The sequence below is a fragment of the Vipera berus genome, assembly GCF_964194415.1.
Source record: "Vipera berus genome assembly, chromosome: 14".
NCBI classification, from domain to species: domain Eukaryota; kingdom Metazoa; phylum Chordata; class Lepidosauria; order Squamata; family Viperidae; genus Vipera; species Vipera berus.
Window position 1 is genome coordinate 1,681,391 of NC_138217.1, and position 15,082 is coordinate 1,696,472.

The following is a 15,082-nucleotide window of genomic DNA, read 5'->3' on the forward strand; positions in this document are numbered from 1 at the left end:
TGGGCCTAGGGGCCATTTTAATGGCCTTCACTTTACAATCAGCAGGGTGAATGCTGTTAGCATCAATTTGGAAACCCAGGAATTCTGTTGAAGGAACCCCAATACTACACTTGCTTTTTTTTTATTTGGGGCCTGCTTCGCGAAACCTCTGCAAAACAGCCCTGAGCCTACTGGCTAACACTTCTGGGGATTCCCCTGCAATGAGAACATCATCAAAGTAAGGGCAGACACCCTGAATACCCTTAAGTGTACACTCCATGATTCCCTGGAAAATGCCCGGTGCAACACTGACTCCAAACTGTAAGCATTTAACTTTGAAAGCCCCCCTGTGAGTCACGATCGTCTGAGCTGCTGCTGTGGTCTCATCAACCGGCAATTGCTGATAGGCCTGTGCTAAATCAAGTTTAGCAAAAATAGTACCTCCTTGCAAGGAGGCTAAAATGTGGTTGACCACTGGGACCGGGTAAGCGTGTTGCTTGAGGGCTTTATTTAGAGTGCATTTATAGTCAGCGCAAATACGAATTTCCCCATTGGCTTTAAGTGGAGTGACGATAGGAGTTTCCCACTCCCCACCATCAACAGGCTGTAATATGCCCTGTTCTACAAGCTTATCAATTTCTGAATCAATTTTATGTTTTAAGGCAAAGGGGACCCTACGAGGCTTAACTGCTTGGAACTACGTTGGGATCTAGCTTAAATGAGATAGGTGGGCCTGTGTATGTTCCTAGGGTTGAATCAAAAACATCTGCATAGTCTTCGCATACTGACGTGAGGTCTGCAGTTTGTGTCTGGTTTATACCAGTAATCTGAATACCTAAGGCCCCCTACTACTATTACATCCAGGTGCCCCCCAAACCCCTAAATTTTACTATTAAAGTGGCTTCTCCCTTAACTTTAACGTGAGCATTTTGAAAATCAGTTAGGATTATATCTGAGGGTCTTAGTTTGGCCCAATTGTTACTGCGCCTACACACGAAGTTAAAAGTGTCTTGAGAAATAATTGAGACTGCAGAGCCAGAGTCCAATTCCATCTTACATGGAACTCCTTGTAGCTCTACCATGAGCTTAAGTTTGGGTTTGAGGGGGCATCGAGCCCCGGTGTGGCACACGCTTCTAGGGCTTCTGAAAACCCCCACACTAACTGGACCCTGGGCCCCAGTACCTCTCCTAGTCGGTTCTTCCGACTGGTGTTTGGGTGGCCGGTCTCTCTGTAGGGCTCTGCAAACCACTGCGATGTGGCCTGTCCTTCTGCAAGCTCTGCACGTGGCTGATCGGAATCTGCAATTGTGGCCCGCTCCCCCAGGTCTTTAGAAATGAGTCAACACAAACACAAACACACAGACCCTTAAACATCATTTCTAGACCTTTGGAGGTTTGTGTCCCTGTCAGAACCCACTCCAATCCACATCTTAAGAAAGAAAGACTCTTAGAGACAAGATTGTCCAAGCAGGAACTTTTACTAAGACATAGATGATAGAAGGTATAATAGACAGGATCTGGAAAATCCCCTCACAGATCGATATTTTTAAAGTGTCCCCAAGCAAAACCCCACCCCTCAGTCCATTTGGTCAGTCCCGGATGAGTCAAGTTTCAGGTGGCAAGCCCCTCGTAGGAAAGGGAGAACCATCAGTCCATTCGTAGCACAATCACTCCCTCCCCTTCACATTCCATCCAGAGAAACAAACCAGAATCCCTCCACCCCCTTTCTTAGTTGCTCGCAAGATCAGAGAGAGAGAATGCCTCTCATCGATCTTATTCTGAGGGGCAACAGGCAGGCTAGATAAACAAAGAGTTACATCTAAGGAGAGGAAATGGAGGCAATAAACTCCCCTGTTTATTCCCTTTCTTCCTTGGGAATGGCAGAATCCAAGGGGTGAGGGGTGAGATTTGGGTTTGCACAGAAAGAGAGTTAGAAATGAAATATAAATGGATTCTGACAGTCCCTTTAAATTTCCACTTTTACTCTCTTGGGGCAACTTGTAGTTTGTTCTCCAGGCAGTGGGGAAATGCAAGGAGCATTTCTGATAGAAATGTAATGGGGGACCTTAACCACTGCCTGTCCACTCCCCACCCCTCTATGCCAAGCTGAGAAGGCCAACTTAATTTACTGGGTGGCCAAACATGTACTTAGGCCAGATATATACTGTAATGTATCATCCTTCCTCTGTTCAAATGCTTTGTTTAAAGCATTGACTTAAAATACTTCAATATTCTCCCTAAGGGATTCCCATCTCCCTAAGGGGGTTCATTCCAGAATGGAAATACTTTTCCTCCTTTTTCCCCCTTATTGGCTGGCACACTGGCTGGGAAGGCGTCCCTCCTCTTAAAACTCTTATTGCCATAGATACCCCTCTGGTATCTTACCCTGTCAGGCTGAGTTGAAGTCCTTCCTTCGGTCGGCTGACTTTCCCTTAGGTTTTCACTGGGTCCTGGCTTTTTGTCTCGGGATTTCCAGTTCCTCTTAGTTTGAGCAGGGGAAATCGAACCTTTAGGGCTGGGAAAAACGTATCCAGATGTGCACTCCCCTTTCGAATATCCCTGGCTGACAAAAGAATGGATGCAAATCCTGGACGAGCCCCCAAGGCTGTTATGTGCTCCTGGCCACTTTCCTTCATGATCACAGGCAACCTCGCCTGACCAATAACCAGCCAAGACACAGTGAAGGCCTTTTGTTTCGTTTATTGCAATAAGCGGGGAGAGAAGATATCAAAGCTTGGTTCTCTCCAAAGTTTCAACCCAAAATATTCCCTTCTTTATACAGCCCTGTCCCAGCCGCCACATCCCTCCTCTTTCCCCATTGGCTGAGGTAATATGAGGTTACACTCTTTCCAGCCACCTGCTTCCTATTCCCTGATACATACTAAATCATACATCACATGTACATTAATAATATAAACTATAAGACATATTCAATTGTTGGTTTTGAGTTCTGGGCCCCTTAAAACAATAGGTTCTTTCCTGTTTTTCAGTTTAGTTAAGTTTTCCTGGCCAGCCATTTCCTCTTACAGAGGTTTTTATAGCTTGCCTTCTTCCCTTCCCACTCCAAGACTAATTTTTGCCTACGTATTTATCTTACATCCTGCCTTTATGCTATCCTTTCCTTTTCCCCAGCCATTTTAGTTTTTGGTAAGCTTGTTTGTCCAGGCAGTAAGTTTCCACTGCAGCAAATTCAATTTTAAATTTCTCTTTCAATATTAAAATTTGAAGACCTTTCCTTTTCTTCTATCAGCAGAAACTGGCTGGCTGTCCCCAGGCCAGCCCGGGGGGGGGGCCCTCCTGGCATTCCTGCTTCTTTGGGCCAGCCAAGGCCCATTGTTCCCTGGGACACACGTGCCCATTGTTTTCCCAGCTTGGGACAAAACAGCCGGTTCTGTGGGGCCAAAGGCTTTGTCTTGCTAAAGGAATATCACATGGGTTAATTGCTGGAACGTTGCTCAAGCAGGGAAACTGGCTAACAGCTCCCAGCTCCTCAGACAACCCGTCTCCAGCGCCGCCATTGGCTGCCTCTAGGACGGCAATAGGTTGCTTTAGATTAGACCTATTGGCCGCCGCCTAGAGGCCAGGGTATAAATTGCTGCATTCGCAGCCCTGTTTCTCAGTTCATTCCTGCAAGCAAATAAACAATGATCTTTGCTGAACTCACTCGCCTCGTCTCGTCATTGAAGCAACGAACCCAGTATCTAACAATACCCATTTCATTCTGGGTTGTTGGGCTCCTGTGTTCTCCAAGATTAGTCATTTTTTCATTAACTTGCATTGCCTTCTTGGGGATGGCCCCTGCCTGTGGAATGCTATGTTCTAGGAGATTTGTAGCACTCCCACAGTTTCAATTTGGTGGGCCAAGAGTGGGCCAAGATCTCTGGACTGTTCTCTTGGGCTTCGGCCAGGATGGGGATTGAGCCCCTCTGGTTGGCCTTTTGGCCAAAGCACACCCATTTTCAGTTTTAAAAAGTAAACAAACCTTCAAGTAGCCCAAGATTTTTCCACTAAAATTTGAGGGCAAAACGGCCATCTTTCAGTAGTGCAATAGTAACAGTTGTAACAATAGTAGTTTTATTCTTTATGCACCTGTAATTAAGTGCCATCTGGCCCTCTCAATTCCTGGGAAATAGATGGGGAAGAAATGGAGGTAGTTGCTGTGAGGTGGACTCACAATGAATCGTTAAAGGAGCTCCCAAGCAAAGGCAGAACGCAGAGATGCAATCATATTAGTTTTATTCATGATAGATCAAAGAGAAAGAAATACTTGGCATGAAAGCATTCATGCCTGCATGTGAGAGAGAAATAAAATAAAACAAAACAAGCTAGGATTACATGACTAAAATAGAGGTTAGGAGTAGAGATAGAACTGGAGACTGGAAAATGGAGAACAAAGAGCAGCCCCTCGTGCAGAGGTATTTATGGGGGGTCTTGGCCCCTCCTTGACCATAAAACTCTCTCGCCAATGGGGCTGTGGGTCTGGGACCCTTGGCTCATCAGTGGAAGCAAAGAAACCTCTTTGCCTCCATCTGATGACCCTTTTGGGGAACTGCCAATGGCTGGCACTAAACATCTAACAATTCCCCTTCTTGCCAGCCAATGACAGGGACCAGTGAATGTATGTAAGGGGCGAGCAGGTGTCATAGACATGTATGAAAACATTCAGAAGGCCAAACACAAACGCTTACACAGAAGGTTGTGCCGGTCAACGGGAACAGGCTTGGTAAACAGATCAGCTATCTGGTCAGCTGTATTACAGTGCTCAACATGTATAAAACCCTCTTTCGCAAGGTGCCTGACATTTTTATAGCGTATGTCTATATGGCGAGATCTGGAGCCTACTGCATAAGCCTCCGAGATTGCAATTGCGGCAGTGTTGTCCTCTAGAATTTGGATGGGCAGAGGGGGAGATGCCCAGATGTTTGTTATCAGCTCATTGAACCAAGTCAAATCATTGGCCGTGTCTGACAGACTAGCAAATTCAGCCTCGGCCGTGGAGCAAGAAATAAATTTTTGCTGCCTAACATGCCAATGTATTGGGCAGCCATTTAGCAATATGAGGAAACCAGAAGTGCTCCGTCTACTTTTGGAGTCGCCAGCCCAGTCTGCGTCTGAGTAAGCGGAGAGCTGGGCCGTCTTCCCCTTCTCTGGTTCTAGCATGAGAAGAGCATCAGCTGTGCCCTTTAGGTATCTGAGCACCCTTTTGACAGCAGTCCAGTGGAATTCCTTTGGGTGTTCCACGTGCCTGGACAATAGATTCACAGCTAAAGCTATGTCAGGTCTGCTCCAATTGCTGATGTATAGCAAGGAGCCAATCACAGATCTGTAGAGCGTGTTATCTGTGAACTCAGGACCGTCCTTATGGGTGAGGTTGTAAAAGTCAGTTTGCATTGGGCTATGCGTAGGATTAGATTCTGTCATTTTGCATTTGGCCAGTAATTCCTCTATCTTTTCTTTTTGAGATAGAGCGAACCCCCCTTTAGTGGCCAAAATATGCACACCCAAGTACTTGTCAACCCGCCCCAAAGACTTCAGAGTAAACTTTTCTTCCAGGGCCTTGGCAAATTCATCACACCTTTCCTTGTTAGGCCCTACATATAATAGGTCGTCCACATAAACTAACACTCGTTCTGTGGTACCTTTGGAATTGCGTGTGAAAACACATTGATCTGCATGAGATTCTGAGAAACCAACTCGTTCTAAACTCTTTCTAAGACAGTCATACCATAATTTCCCTGACTGCTTAAGACCATATAACCCTTTGTGAAGCAACCATGTATTTCCCCCTTCTTGCTGGTAGCCAGGAGGAGCCTTCACGTAGATCTGCCGGTCCAAGTTGGCGTGGAGGTAAGCCGTCTGGATGTCAAATTGGAAGACTTCTTCTCCCAGAGCGGCTGCAGTCACGAGGGCGGCCTTGACGCTCTCTGCCCGGACGGTTGGAGAGTAAGTCTCCGAGTAGTCCTCCATATAACGTTGAGCGAAGCCCTGGGCTACCAAACGGGCCTTGTATAGGTAGAGGCCATTGGCAAGTGGTTTGGCCTTGTAAACCCACCTTGTGCCAATGACTTTCCTCTCCTTTGGAGGTTGCTGGGGGGTGAAGACCTTGAGTTGTTTTAAGCTCTGCATTTCCTTCTCCATCGCGAGCTGCCATCTCTCCTGCTCCTCGATGGGCAGCTCCTGGATGTCAGAGAAGGATTTTGGGGTGACCACAACACTGTTGACAGACGCGATGTGGCCAATGTCAATTCTCTTTGGCGGGACCCCCTTGTTGGACCGCTTTGACCTCCTTACCTTCTGCCACTCACCGCTCTTTTCTTCTGCGGGTTTCTGAGGTGTCGCTGGGGGTGAAGACGGTGTGTCTTCCTCCATGGGACTGGACGCATCTTCGTCTTGTTCCTCACTTTCGTCGGTGGCAGGGTACGAGGTCGCCTCTGGCGATGTCGCGGTCGGTGTGCCTCTGCTGGGTCGGTTGGCATATGGGCTCAGATCATTTGAGTGGATCTGGGTCCAATTGGAATCCTCTTCGAAAGAGGCAGATTGGGAAGTCACAGGCCTGCCCCCTTTTCCCAGGAAACGATAGGCCTTGGAGCCAGGAGCATAGCCCAAGAACCTTAGTCTCTGGGAAACAGATCTCCCCTTCTTCCGCAGCTGCTTGGGGATGTGTACCCATGCATAGGAGCCAAACACACGCAAATGTGCCAGATTTGGTTTTCTACCGTGAACCAGGAAATATGGGGTCTGGTTCACGACACTGCTCCAGGTGCGGTTTAAAGTGTAATTGGCATAATGAATTGCCTCCCCCCAGTATGACTCTGCGACACCCGCGTCTGCAATCAGACTACGCATCATGGTTTGCAGGATTCCATTCCTTTTCTCAGCTACACCATTTTGCGACGGGGTGAACGGTGCAGTTAGAAAATGGCGGATGCCCTTACGCCTTACCCAGTCCTGGAACTTCTGAGACATGAACTCAGCCCCGCGATCGCTCTGCAACTGTGCGATCTTGGTCTTGTACTGAGTCTCTACGAAGTTGTACAGCGACTTTATGGCGTCAAAGGCTTCAGATTTCTCTGTGAGAGTATACACGTGACCGTAACGTGAAAAATCATCAACGGCAGTGAGAAAATACCTTTTCTTTCCTAGGGATGGTGTAAAAGGCCCAACCAAATCAACATGTACTAGTTGGTAAGGGTGTTGAGTCTTACGGGATGACACCTTTGATATAGGAGCAGCCTTCCTCTTTGTTTTCTTGCAAATGGCACAGTCCAGAAACACGTCACAGTCCTTGAGCTGGACTCCCTCAGCAAATTCTCCCATCTTTTTAACTACAGGGAAGCTTGCATGACCCAGCCTTCTGTGCAATAAGTGGGCGCACTTATCGTGAATTGGCTTCCCTATTGACACTCTCTTGGCTCTGGTTGCTTTGAGTGGTGCTGCAGGTGCCTGCTGAGATTCAGGCTTCTTGCCCACACTGCCCTTGGAAAGCCTTGGGGCAGGTTGTGGTGCCTTGGGAGAAAAATATGGCAAGCCATTTATTATTGTAATATTTCCAATGACCTTCTGGTCTCGGGTGACATGACCTCCCCCCTTACGAAATAGGACTTCCACTTTGTCATCGTCACACAATTTGGTGATGCTCAAAAGGTTGTTGGCTATAGAAGGGGCGTGCAAGACACCCTCAACTTTGCCAAGTCCAGGTAGAGAAACAAAACCCTCCCCAACAATTGGAGCAGTGTCACCGTTTGCAACCTTGACAGATGAGTTAATTTTTTTTAACCTTTTAAAACCTTGACTCATATTAGTAATGTGAGAAGAAGCTCCAGAGTCCAGTAACCATAAGTCAGTGGAGCTATCAGCCCTTGTTGTGGGGGTGAGGGAACAAGTATGCAGTGAATTTCCTTTGCCCCTGCCACGCCCTTTTCCTCCCCCTTTGCTTCTTACTTGATTGGGACCACGTTTAGGGGCTTGATGTTGATGGGGGCAGTCTTTCTTGAGGTGCTCCTCAGAGCCACAGATGAAACATTTAAGCAGAGCATTAATTTGCTCTGAGTTGTGGCGCCCCCTTCTGGCTTGCTGAGTGGTGACTCTAGCGTATTCTCCAGCATTTCTCCTTCTCCGATCTTCTTCGATCAGTCTCCCTGTGAGGTAGGACAGATTTATGTCTTCCCTCTTGACCGCTTCGAGTGAAACAATGAAATTGCTCCAACTCCTGTCTAGAGAAGTAAAAATTATGGAGAGCATGCTCACATCAGACACAGGAAAATCTCTGGAAATCAATTCTGCCCTGAGTGCCTTTAATTTTGCAAGATGTTCAGGCATGCTGGCACCAAACTTCAGTTTGGTTGTATAAAGCTCAGTTGTATATCTGGTGATGGAACCAATGGTATTGCTGTTGAATAAATTGTATAACAGTTTCCAGACCTCAGCAGCTCTGAGACCAGCTGGAATGCTTGGGAACAAGTTATTGTCCAGAGAACTGAGTAGAGCAGAATAAGCCTGCAAGTGTCGCAGCTCTTCTTGACGTCCCCATGGGGGAGGGGGGGTTTCCGAACCATTTGTAGAATCCCATTCTTTAAGAGATGTAGCTGTATATCTTTACTCCAACTGCTATAATTCTCCCCATCCAGCTGTAGTTTTTTAAAATCATTTGGCAAATTTGTTGCAGGAATACAGTCCTTATCAGACCCACTTTCAAAATTTTTTGATATGTCCATTGATGTAAAAGGAAGCGGAAAAATGCTTAAGTCTGAAGTGAGTCCTTCAGTGAAAGGGTTCCCTCTAGTGGTCGAGGAGGGAATCCTTTCTTGATTACTTATTGACTCCAGGTGGGCGTGCCCGGGAACCACGTGACCCGGGGGAGGGCGTTGTTCAGGGTTTCTCCCTTCTTCCCATGAGGCATTGGGGGGGCGGAGCCCAGATTTGCCGGCCGGCATCCCTTTCTTGTTGCTGCAAGCACATGGATTTTCATCATTGTCTGTTTTTCTTTGCCCTCGCTGGTCATGAAGACCTGAAGAGAAGGTGGGAGGCCTCGGGGGTTGATTGTTGGGAGGCTGCAGGCTGGATTCCCCCCGGCAGTTGGGCCCTGGGGAGAGGATAGGAGGCCTTGGAGGGGGGGTGGGCACCCCCGACGTCTGCTTGGCCGCTGTCTTGCTAGCCTCTAAGGCAGTGGCCAGAGCTTGCATTGCTGTCTGGAGAGCCGTTGTAACAGTTTTGGCTGGGCAGATCTCATTGCTATCATAGCATTTTAGGCTTTGTGGGGGGGAGAAATCAGGAATATGCATGCTGTCTTGGCTGGAAGCCAGGGATTGCATGTCATTTCTGCTGTACGCCAGGGAGTGCTGGCTATTTTGGTTGGAAGCCAGGGATTGCTGGCTCTCCAGACTTAAAGAAATCAAGTCTTTGTTAGATATAGTGGGGGCCGCCATCTTGTTTCCTGTGCCAGACCACGTGGGCGGAGCCATCTTGTTTCCGCTTGCCCTAGGAAGCTGTAGCTCACAGCTGGGGGGGCGGGTTCGCGCCAAAAGCCTTGGGGTCCCGGGGTCACTAAGGGAGGCGGGCGCCATATTTGGGGGCCTCGTGGTCTCTAGGGAGAGACTCACCAGGGGTTCTAAGGCTTTCTGAGCTGTTCCCTGGGCTGCCCCTCCCTCCTCCTGCATTGCAAGGATCTCTTTAAGCAGCTCTTCACGTTCCTGTGCAGTCAGTTTACTCACGCGGCGTTTGGTCTCAGCCAGGTCCGTCTCTGCAGCATCTGAGCAGCCTTGGACAGTCTGTAATCCTTCTATGCTCTCCTCTGTGGTGTTCAGTTGTAGAGAGGCATGTGAAGGGGTCCTAGACGCTCTGCTGGATCCTCTGACGGGATGAAGGCCATTTGTGCTTTCATCTGCAGCTGAGGTTGCTTCAGGGACTGAAGTCTTGGATGTAGGCAGGGAGGCTGTCTTCGATCGATGACTCCTGGTCACGATAGTAGAAGTCCTGCCATCTGTTATAAATGGATTGGAGCCGGGTCCTCCAGACATCTTATTGGTTAGTTCCTGGCTGGCTTGGAAGCTTTCCTTTAAACCATGCTCTGACTACCAACTTGTGAGGTGGACTCACAATGAATCGTTAAAGGAGCTCCCAAGCAAAGGCAGAACGCAGAGATGCAATCATATTAGTTTTATTCATGATAGATCAAAGAGAAAGAAATACTTGGCATGAAAGCATTCATGCCTGCATGTGAGAGAGAAATAAAATAAAACAAAACAAGCTAGGATTACATGACTAAAATAGAGGTTAGGAGTAGAGATAGAACTGGAGACTGGAAAATGGAGAACAAAGAGCAGCCCCTCGTGCAGAGGTATTTATGGGGGGTCTTGGCCCCTCCTTGACCATAAAACTCTCTCGCCAATGGGGCTGTGGGTCTGGGACCCTTGGCTCATCAGTGGAAGCAAAGAAACCTCTTTGCCTCCATCTGATGACCCTTTTGGGGAACTGCCAATGGCTGGCACTAAACATCTAACAGTTGCAGATTTTATTTTTGTGGGCTCCAAGATCACTGCAGATGGGGACTGCAGCCAAGAAATTAAAAGACGCTTGCTCCTTGGGAGGAAAGCCATGGCAAATCTAGACAGCACACTAAAAAGCAGAGACATCACCCTGTCAACAAAAGTGCGTATAGTCAAGGTTATGGTCTTCCCAGTTGCAATGTATGGCTGTGAAAGTTGGACCATAAAAAAGGCTGAGTGCCAAAGAATTGAGGCCTTTGAACTATGGTGCAGGAGAAGACTCCTGCGAGTCCCTTGGGCTGCAAGGCGATCGAACCAGTCAGTCCTAGAGGAGATCAACCCTGACTGCTCTTTAGAAGGCCAGATCCTGAAGCTAAAACTCAAATACTTTGGCCACCTAATGAGAAGGAAGGACTCACTGGAGAAGAGCCTAATGCTGGGAAAGGTTGAGGGCAATAGAAGAAGGGGACGACAGAGAATAAAGTGGCTGGATGGAGTCACTGAAGCAGGAGGCGTGAGCTTAAATGGACTCCAGAAGATGGTAGAGGACAGGAAGGCCTGGAGGAACGTTGTCCATGGGGTCGCGATGGGTCGGACACAACTTCGCAGCTAACAACAACAACAATTAAGTGCCACACAAAATAATAAAGTAGAACATCAAGAAACAAATACAATGCTAACTGTACTGTATGTAATTCAGGTTAAGTGTCAAGACTGATTTGCACTTTCACTCGCAGCTTGTCAAGGAAAAGGGAGGAGGTGGGATGGAATGCCTGGGTGGGGGCAATTGCATCTGAGCACCGTCTGTTCCCATGGAGAGTGCTCCAACCCAAGGACACATCGAGCAGGTGGACCAGTGTGGCTCTCTAGTTCCCATAACAAAAGGAACAGAAGTGATTGGTGGATGTAATGGACTGTGGTTGGCCTGTAGGGAAAGGGGGGATTAACTATGCTAGCTTTTGTTTGGGAAACCCAGAGCTGGTTTTGCTTTGTCTGTGCCAATGTGGTTTACTCAGTAAACTTATACTCTTAGTAAAATAATGTCCCAGGAGTTTCTTTTTCTGGATCCGCCAAGTGGACATTGACATTAAACCAGCTCTCCAAGTAGCAGCCTACCTGGGCCCCACCAGGAGGTTGGTAGCTTTGAGATGTCGGCAACCAACAAAGGAACAGAGGGGTGGGGCAAAGCCAGGGAAAGCCTCATCTTGAGGGACCCTGGCTGCGGCCCAAGCCAAAGCTGGGATGCAACGGCCGGTGCCCACCCCAAACAGGGCTGAGAAGCCAGAGCAGCAGCCCATGTCCAAGGGGGAGAGAGTGGCAGAAGGACCCTATTGGGCCCCAAGGGCCGGTGGGTGAGCCTCATGGGGAAAGCGGCAGAAGCAGAGGATCAATGATCAATCTGTCTAGCTGACGATCTTAACTGGGGCTTATTTTTGGGGGTAGGGCTTATATTACAAGATGGCCAGGCAGGTCCAGGGCCTGATCCGCTCATGTCTTGATTGCTGCAGCAAATTTGGGGTAAAAATGGACAAGTATAGAAGGAACAAAGGGACGCGGTGGCTCAGTGGGTTAGGACACTGAGCTTGTCGATCAGAAGGTCGGCAGTTTGGCGGGTCAAATCCCAAGTGCCGCGTAACAGAGTGATTGCCTGTTACTCGTCCCAGCTTCTGCCAACCTAGCAGTTCGAAAGCACGTAAAAATGCAAGTAGAAAAATAGGGACCACTACGGTGAGAAGGTAACAACGTTCTGTGCGCCTCTGGCGTCAATCATGCCGGCCACATGACCACGGAGACGTCCTCAGACAAGCGCTGGCTCTTCAGCTTTGAAACGGAGATGAGCACCGGCCCCTAGAGTCGGAAACGACTAGCACGCACGTGCGGGGGAACCTTTACCTTTATAGAAGGAACAATAATGTGAACATCCAGGAGGATTATGGCTGCTACCTTTTAGCAAAGGAAGGGAAGAGCCATATAGAAATGAAGGCAGAAATGGATACATAAGCAACACACACACCCCGACTGAAATTCCCTCCCCTGCCTGATTTCCAGTGAGGTCCTGACAAGCCAAGAGCGATGAGAAGGAGTTTTGCAGCCCACCAAATACTCCCCTTGCATTAAGGAAAACTTTCCCATTGAAGTTGGGAGGAGTTAAAGTGACAGTGAAGGTGGCCTGTTCGTGGAGGCCAAAGTCCAGCATTTAGGCAGACATTCGCAGCCTTGCTCAGAGAGACCCTCTGGATAGCTGCACCTTCAGATGGGCAGCCCTCCGAATGCTCCAGCCGGGAGGGGTCCAGGGTCCTTCGGTGCTCAGCAAGCGATGGGATAGGAGAAAGGCTGAAGGGGTCTTGGGGGACATGCAAATGGAAAGCACCCGCCTCTGCCACTGCAGGCATTCCCCCCCCCCTGGGAGGCACAGGGGGCATTTTCAGCCCAGTGACTGGGGCAGATGCTGTGGGGAAAAGGGCAGAAGGTTTACCGAAGCACCAGTTCTCTCCTTCTCAGAGTTAAAACTTGGACAGCAGCCTTCTTTGGAGTAAGCCATTAATCTGCCAAGACAGAGCCTCTATTTCGTGTGAGGCTTCTATGCGGGACGTTTGGCAGGCAAATATGGGTGATCGGAGCTGCAGCTACTTCAGCAGAGACTCGGATTAGGCACAGGTTGAAATCAGTGAGTTGAGCTCAATAAGATGTTTGTCTCCATGGATCCAAGATGTCTGAAGAGTGACAGTTCATACAGTTTCCTTGCAGGTTGCTCCCAAGTCTGCCCACCTTCTGGAGGAAGAGCTTGTTCGTTTTTAAATCTGATGGTTTTATGTTCAGAGGGTGTGAAGCAGAGTCGCTACAGAAGCATCAGGAAAAGAAATGAGTAGCAGATGGTTCTTACCATCTGTGTTTTGTTTGGTATGTCAACTCAAACATACTCCGGGTTAAACTCCCAGGGGAACAGCAGGACAGAAGCAGGACAATCATCAATAAACAAACCCACAACCTAATTGGAAGCTATTATTAATCTGCTTCTCAACTTGAGTAATAACCAACATAATTGTTCTCATAATGAATAATGAATTTAGGAGGGGAAGCCTGCAGGAGGTGAAAGTGGAATTTCTGAGAAGTGATGGGGAGGCCAGAATGGGTTGTTTAACGTCTCCAAGGCCAACTGTCCTGGGATTGGCACGCATGAAGGAGGATCAGTGCACTTGGACCAGAGATGTTCCCAAAATATCTCCCTAGCCAATGATTGGACCCCGATTGTGGGGCTACTGGGGAGTGGGCTTCAAGTGTGGGAAAGGGGGGCACCGAGCTGTGGAATGCCGACCCACCAAGCCCAACCTCAAAGCAGCAGCGACCCTGGGAGGAAGGCAGAGAGCCAGCTCCGAGGTCCCATGAAAAGGGGTGAAGGTCGTTGAACTCAGCCCTCCTGATTATGAGGAGTTGGCAGCTCCAACCAGGCCGGGTGCGAGTGAAACCGACTCTGATGAGGGCCTCCTGGTAAGTCCGTGCATAATCCCTGTAACCATTCCTGTGGAACCAGCGGTGCCCTCATCAGGGGCCCAGGAGAGGATGTGGGCTCCACTGGACTCGGGTTGCACCAGGTGTGTGGTTAGCCCTGAGGGGCACCAGGCCAACTCGCCACAGCCAAGTCGCCATGACCAAGTCGTTGCTGGACAACTAGCCACGGCCAACTCAAAACGGGACAACTTGCTGCGGGACAATTTAACAATTCTATTTAATTATTTAAAATAAATATTTTTAAAAAATTTTGCTTTTCAGATTTCATTTTGCATCCTTTCTTTAATTATTCTATTCCACCATTTCTTTGATATTAGTGTAACTCTTGTCTTGCAGCAAGTGGTCCTGTGGAGAGTTGGCCGTGGTGGTGGGCAAGTTGGGATGCAGACTCGAGCAGCTGAAGGTGCCTTTTGCCAGCTGATGGGAGCGTGGCTGGGGGGAGGGGCTCCTTTTATAGCGGAGCCGGTGAAAATGAGAATGGGAAGGCACAGAGCGGCCCTGAGTTTTACGAGAGACCCCCTCCTGCTTGGCTCCAGAAATGGGGCCCCTTTGTGAACTGGAGGAGGGGTCTTGGAAACCCGGCATAAAGTAGCCAAGGAAGGGGAAGAAAGGAAGGAAATCTGCTTTAAAAGAGAGAGGATGTAAATTCCCAGAGTGAAATGCAGGCCGTTTTTCGCAAGGAAAAGAGTCCCTGATGGAAGAAATAGAAGAAGTGCTGCCTGGCCTCGGCTTCAGGGGAATCATCCTTAGCTCCCCAAGATGGATTTCAGGATAAATAAAGCTGCTACAGATGCAGAGGGTGTCATTGTGCAGAACGCGCAGGTCTCTACAGAAGGTATGCGCAAGAGTCCCTCGCTTTGGAAAACGAGCTGCCTCTGAGAAGGGGTTGACCAGTCTGGCCTTCTCTGTGGCCGGCCTGAGGCTGGCAGCCCCTCTCAGGAGCCTGGACTCCACTTGGGCCCTTCAGCCAAGAGAGTTCCCCGTTTGGCTTCAGCAGACGAAGGCCTGGCTTGGGTCTGGGGCAGCTGGCTGGCTGATTAAGCGGCTCTTCCCCACCGGGCTTATCTCCCCGTTGCACTGGCAGCACCTCTCTTATCAGGAGCCAGCAG